Here is a 7852-nt window from a genome sequence, read left to right as displayed (position 1 = left end):
GCATTTAGCAGCACCGTATTCAGGTGGTGTGAGGGCATCTGCTTGGTGGCCCCCTAGCCTGCATGATATTTAGATGTGCAAGCTATGGATGAGTCCTAAAGGGCACAATACTGTGCCCCTTATGGCTCTTGCCCTTACTACCATGGTATTAGTAAGTAAGCCCCATATGTGTAAAGACATTTTGTGCATTTTTAGTTTCTAGTGTAACTAGACTAGGGGGCAGATTTATAAGGGTCAAATTGAAAATCCGATTTTTTTTTTTTATTGTCAAAACTCTCAAATTCGAATTGTGAATTATCCAAACTCGAATTTGAGTTTTAATTCGAATTTAAAATTTCGAGATTTATCATTCTCTGGATCTTGTTATTGTTAGTTTACGGCAATAACAATCAGATGTAGAGGACAGCACCAGTGGGCACAAGAACCTTGACCTTAACAAATATTTTAGGTGCTGGAACCCCTCAACCTGCATGTTCATAACTCAACATTTCCCCCTATATTATAGTCCCCAGTCTAGTGGTACTGTCCAGAATAACAAGCCTATAAATCAACTGCATCCAGGACACGGGTGGAACCATTTGTGTAGCCCAATATGATATGATAATTAATTCTTTGAATTGAATAACCGGAGAAAATGTTGACATCAATGTAAAAAGATTAAGCCATAAATAAGGATGCATCTGGCTTTGCCTTGTATTAATGCTAAATAGAGAGGGAAAGTGAGGTCAGGGGGACTTCAGACCTGGAGGTCAGACACCAACATGCACAAAATGGTCTATGACAACAAATACCAGCAAACATATTGGGGAACCACAAGTGTAAGGATAATGCTATTCTGTCAGCGCAGTCTGAGATTCATCCCATTGGAATGCCAATGACCTTTTTAGCAGAGAATACTGTCACTGAAACCTCTCACACGGCACTCCTGCCACGTTCTTGTCAAAATATACATTATGTAGAAGAAGGCTTTTGGGGTCATTTACAATTAGGAGGGCACAATGGTTGGTTTTTTTTTTTTTGCAGTTTGCTCACTGCAAAAGTCCTGAGTCTCTGCAGGTTTCTCTCTGCCTTGAAGTGCCAAGCACAGTCTTTCCCCCAACCAGTAAACCCCTTAGTTGTCTTACACCTCTGTCCGGTAGAAAACTAGAAAACTACTTTTATTTTTCTATTTTCTGGACAATGTTCATGCATGACTTAGGTTTCTCAGGAAAAAGAATTTTGAGTGTGCCGTTGGGGAGACATCAGAACTATCCGTTATTAATTTGTTTTTTCTCTCCTTCTCCCCCTATTTATTCTTTTTGGCTATTTGGTCTAATCATCATCCTTTTTTTTCTCTGTTCCTATATTTCCCATCTCTTCATTGTCATGTTGTGTTTGATCCCCCTTTCCTCTTCTCCTCTCTTCATCCCCATCCCTTACCTTTTTTACCTTTTTATCCCTACAACACTTATCTTGTAGGTAGGCCATTATGATGAATATGCTGATGTTGGATATAGGCTGGATATAGGTTGGTATAGGTTGTGTTTAGGCTTTTAGGCCTGTTTGAATCGCATAGAACCTTTGGCTCCGGTCTGATTTCATCTTGAATTTGTATGTGACCCAATATTGGCTGCCACTATGCAGATATACTGGCAAGACTTTATTTACAACTATTGGGTGCATGGTGGCAATAAATTTAGACGTTAGATGTTTTTGTTCAAATTGATACCACATATATTGTACAGTACTGTGGAGAAAAAATCAATTACAATACATGAATAATAAATGCTTGCAATTTAGTGAAGCTCAGACATTCAGCAACTTAAAGGCACTTTTGATGTGTGAGCACCCTTGGTCAGTGTGTGACTTGATGATGCATCCTAGGGAAAGTTCTATTGACGCCAGATCCACAACACCATACACTATAGACTACATGTATATATTTCATACACCTCCCTGCTCACCTCATCTCTTCTCCTGCTCTTCCACTGTCTCTGCCCTCCTCCCTGCTTCTCTCTCCTTTTCTTCTGTTCTGTCTACTCCTCCACCATTCCTGTGTCCTTCTGTTTTTCTACTCTCCTCATGACCTGTGTTCTCCATGGTTTTCTGTCCTTGTTTACACCTCTCCTCTTCTTCTCCTCTTCCATCCAGCCAAATATCACCACTCAGGCATGTGATGATCAAAAATCAGCAAAATATCTGCAGATATGTAGCAGATTTTTATAGCAATGTGTAACCTACTGAGTTGGTTTGCACAAGAATTATTATCCACATAACACCATGAGCACAATGATATGGCTATTGGCTATGTTCTTTATTTTTTTATAGAAATTAATACAAAGTACACAAATGTTAATGAAAGGGAGGCTGCATGACTATTACTGGTCTAGTCTAGGTCAGGGGACAATTTTGCACATTTAATTGTCGGCTGATTTATGGTCCCGGCTCAGAATAGAAAATTACCTATTTATGAACTGCAGTTTTTATATTTTTAGGTAGAAATATGTTATACTTGGTAGCCTACTTTGTTTGTGAATCCCAGCATTTAAAATATTCAAGACCAAAAGCCAGAGTCAGATCAGATACCAATATTTATAGAGATGACAACTATATTGCTAACTGAAATAGCCTCAGAGCAGGTATTAAGAATCAGAAAGAAAATCTGGAAGTATATTTAGCCTTTAGTAATACAATTACTGTGCTGTATTAAACTTGTTTAGATTCATTTCATTTGAAGTCCCAGGATATAAAAGGGTGCATGGTGTTAAAAATAAAGGTGTATTATGTGCAAGCACTGCTGGTTCTGGCCTTGCCTTATAGAGTAGAAACCAGTGATCCATTTTGGATGAATTGTTGGGCTTTGACAATGAGAGAGTCACTACTTCAGTTCATCAATAAGTGGGCTAAGAATGTCATTGTGAGTGAAGTCAGTTCCAGGGATCCCCAGTATCTTCTATAGGCATGGTTGCGAACCATTTGTCAGGATAGGCAGGAGGGAATAAATGGCTACCATTTGTAAGTGCAGGAGCATATTTGGGAGCAAGTACTTTCCATATGTTGGAAGAAGATAGGCCTACCAGAGTAATAACTCAAAACAGCTGGTATAACAGCTGTATTTAAACACGTGCTCCAATCAGAGGAAGACAGTTTGTCCTTCTTCAGTTCTGTAGCAGGTATCTCATTAACAGACACATCTTCTTGAATCTCAATAGCATGGCAACAAGAAACCTTCCTACCAGGATTTACATAGACCGCCTAGTATCCCTCATAGATTTTGAGTTATGAACATTTAGGGGTTATTTACTAAACTCTGAATGCAAAAAAATCCTGAAAAATGTGTGTGTTTTTTTTTTTTTTAATAAAATCAAATTTTTTGATGTGGCTGGGTTTCATGCAATACCACAGAGTTTTTGGGCAAAAAGCATAAGAAATCTAAAAATCTTGAAAAGCAAATTTTTGGGAAAATGCATTAATAAATAAGCGTAAAAAATCCAAACAGATTTGATCAGAGTTTTTAGCAGAAAATATTGAGATAAATTTGGACTTTGATAAATAACCCCATAAGTGTAGTTTAAATTGAATATAAAATATGCCCTTACCTAGAGATTTCAAATCTGTCAGCATTACATATTAAATAGCATGTACAGTATTTATCTGCTCCCGTCTCTTGTCTCCTCTGTCCACCCTATAAAATGAACAATACATATTGTTTGGAAGTTGTCTTTTATGAGTCAGTCATTAGACTACTGGGTTCAAGAGCTTGTTTCTGGCCAGCAAATATTCCCAACCTGTGGGGCTTCACTCCCCAGTGTGAGTCAATATGAAGCCTAGGATGAGATTTGGAGTGAATGGTTACTTCCTATTCTAGGTACTCTGGCCTGAAGCAGTATATAGATGAGAGTTAGAATGATTCGTTATTTGTTGTCCTATATATTTTTCAGTCTACAGCTAGATTATTGATAATACAATTTTTTTTTCTTATATCCATTACACTGTAAGACATTAAGGGGCCCTGACCGAAGATTGTATCATAAATCTCCAAAACACTGCTTTTTTAGAACTTTTGCAGAACTATAATGTCCCTATGAGTAACTTAAATGCTTTTCTTATTCATCCAAGATAGTAATTAGAAGGGGTCTCAACTCTGGAGAATGTGGAATTCCTGGGAATTACATTTCTGACAGATATTTGACAGGGCATGAGGCTCCTGCAACATCTACAGATTCTTCACTGTACTTGTACACTGTAAGATACTAAAGGGGCTCTGAAAATGGTCATCAGAGGGGGTCTCAACTCTGGGGAGCATGGTCTTCTATCCACATTGGTGGTCTCCCAGAGAATCCCGTGGATAGACAATGGTGGCAGATATTTGTCAGGACCTGAGGCTCCTGGAATATCTATAGATTCTTCACTGTACTCTTACACTGTAAGATGCTAAGGGACTCTGAAAAGGGAAATTCAGAAGGGGTCTAAACTTTGTGGAGCGTGGTCCTCCATCCACATTGACGGTCTCCCAGAGAATCCCAAAGATATACAATGGTGGCAGATATTTGTCAGGACCTGAGGTTCCTGGAACATCTACAGATTCTTCACTGTACTCTTACACTGTAAGTTGCAAAGACGCTCTGAAAAGGGACATTCAGAAGGGGAGCATGGCCTTCCATCTAAATTGATGGCATCACCCAGAGAATCCCCCATATTATGGTGGCAGATGTTTACCAGGACCTGAGGCTACTCGAACATCCAATTCTTCAAGAATTTATTGAGGTTTAGACAACCTTTACACTTCTGTTGTGGCTGCCAAATGTTACCTATAACTGAAGCTGCCCATTATTCTGTCCAGAATCAACATCAATACAGATCACCAAGTCTAAAGGTTCTCCATCTTCATAGAGCAAATGGCACCATATAAGCTCTATGCATGAGCAGATTAGTTTCTTGCATATGATTTGTTATATAAAAATAATGCACATGGGTTTTGATGGTTATGTATAGACATTCATGGTAGTGATTAATGTATAACCATCCTTGCCATAGCTTGGATATTTGTGGTGAGGCTTAGATCTATTTAGCTTAGTAAAGCAGAGTGCCAAAAAATGCTTGCCTCGGCACTCAGAGGTTAATAATATTACTGGAGGGAGGGGCCTGATCAAATATTCCCTTGGTCTAAATGTAGGTGAATGTATATATAGGCTCAATATATTTCCAGTGGCAATGGAATGGAACTGTTAAGTAACATGTCACAGAATGCTCTGAATATTTATTAGCAGATGCATGAATGAGTTGGTCGGGTTGGTGGAGAGAAATGATCCACAGACCTGAGGAAGGTCACAATCAGTTCACAGGGTGCTCTACTCAATGGAAAGAGAAGGGGGAAAAAAACATTGGAACAATGTAAATAAGCTGATGTAGATTGGATAAACTGTAGATTATAAAGCTCCTTTACAAACACAGCGCATTGGGCAAAGTGCCTTTTTTGGTTGACCAGCATTATAATAGCCATGCGCAGAGTCGTGTGTCCAACGCAATTACATGCCATTTAAATCAATGCTAGTACAGGTATGGGACCTGTTATCCAGAATGCTCGGACCTGAGGTTTTCTGGATAATGGATCTTTCCGTAATTTGGGTCTTCATGCCTTAAGTCTACTAGAAATTCATTTAAACATTAAATAAACCCAATAGGCTGGTTCTGCTTCCAATAAGGATTAATTATATCTTAGTTGGGATCAAGTACAAGCTACTGTTTTATTATTACAGAGAAAAAGGAAATCATTTTTAAAAATTTGGATTATTTGGATAAAATGGAGTCTATGGGAGCTTTCTGGAAATATCGGGTTTCCGGAAAAGGGATCCTATACCTGTCCTTGCTATCTGCAAGTACTTGCAACTTATGGTCATATTTATGAACATGTAATTATAAAGCCACTTTAGCACAATTGCACGTGGGTTTATAAATCATTTAAACATAGACCTTCTCCTTGGATAGAGTAAAGTGTGCTCTGTACCAGTTGCTCCATTGTTGGAACAACCTGCTCAAGACATAAAGCCCAGCTTTCAAGAATGTAAGGGAGCCCTGAGCTTACCACTTGCCTTGAACTGGGCTCCTTCTTGTGCCTTAGGAATGTTGGGCATGTTGGGCACACGAATATAGATGCCCCTTGGCATGTCTGTTCCTCTGGAATTGGGCATAAAGATCTACAAGTTGCTTTGTGCACATAAAAAACATGGTTCTTTGGCTTCACGTCCACCCTTCATTTTAACAGCAGTTTGCCTTGAGAAGCAAGAGATTCTGTTGTTGTTGAAGATGAGATATAATTAGTTTTGTTTGTGTTAATTTTCACTGGACTGACAGAAGCAGCAAAAGGAAACATTCCAGTCGTTTACTCCCTTTATAGCAGGTCAGAAGGGACTGATGGGTAGAATAACAACCAAACCCAAGTCCAATTGGTTTTGTTGCATCATAAAAGTCAATGTGATTTACTGGGTGTATAGGAAAGAGGCAGCAGAGCACAGGGGGAGAACAAACTGAGCTTTTATGGCACACAGGTTAGAAGAACTCATGTCATGTGCAGTCTCGGGAAAGACACAAAATATTCAGTTGAAAAGTTAAAGTGTTTTGCACATTATTTGTAAAATAAAAGTGAAGGAACAGATCGATCATGCCCTGATATATAAAATATCTTCTAGGTGTAGTCTTCTGTTTTTGGATGTTTAGTAGACAAAAAATTAGAGGCACTTGCATACATGCTCCTTGCATTTCTCCATAGTTGCACCAAGCACCTTGGGGTAAATTTATCAAAGAGTGAAGTTCCGCCACTAGAGTGAAATTCCGCAGCTCTCCATTCATTTCTATGGGATTTTGAAAGGCGTATTTATCAATGGGTGAAAGTGAAATTTCACCCTTTGATAAATACGCCTTTAAAAACCCCATAGAAATGAATGGGAAGTGGCGGAATTTCACTCTAGTGGCGGAACTTCACTATTAACTTCACTCTTTGATAAATATACCCCCATGTGTCCGTCCTGCCTTTTTGGGCTCAGTGGTGTACAAGTGCGCCTATTAATGTGGAGCTAAAGTCACCCTGAACGAGGCTATAATTCCAGGGTTTATCCAAGAAGAATGATATGCAAACATCATTGATTCCAAGCTCCAGAAGTGATGTAGTCCAGGCACCAAAAATGCTTCTGCTAGCATGCGCTATTGCATTCAATTTCATGCAGTGGGCAAAATAGTTGTAGATGCAACTTACATCGGAAATATGGGAAAATGCTGCATTGAGGGCAGACAGGTATGATCTGTTATCCGGAAACCCGTTATCCAGAAAGCTCCGAATTAAGGAAAGGCCTATCTCTCCAGTTTATCCAAATAATCCAAATTTGACAAAAAATATTTAATTTTTCTCTGTAATAATAAAACAGTCCCTTGTGCTTGATCCAAACCAATATATAATTAATCCTCATTGGACGCAAAACCAGCATATTTAATGTTTACATGATTTTCTAGTAGACTTAAATTATGAAGATTCAAATTACAGTAAGATCCATTATCTGGAAACCCCCAGGTCCCGAGCATTCTGGATAACAGGTCCCATACCTGTACAAGAACACAGCAAGCTGCACAGCGGTTCATAGATTAACCTTTTTTACATAGGTGGCGTTCTGCCGAAAGTGATCAAATGATCAATGCCCACATATAGATAAATATATATATATATACATACTACACACATCATGGTAATTAGAGCCACTTTCCAGTAATATTACATTTAAAAAAAGGACTTAGAATTAAAATTTATAAAACTGGTGACATTTCTGTATATTGCGAACAATGAAGCAGACAATTAAGTCTTAAAAGGTTCTATAGGCTAGTA

The sequence above is a fragment of the Xenopus laevis genome, chromosome 2S, assembly GCF_017654675.1.
Source record: "Xenopus laevis strain J_2021 chromosome 2S, Xenopus_laevis_v10.1, whole genome shotgun sequence".
Lineage (NCBI taxonomy): Eukaryota > Metazoa > Chordata > Amphibia > Anura > Pipidae > Xenopus > Xenopus laevis.
This window is presented reverse-complemented; position numbering follows the sequence as displayed.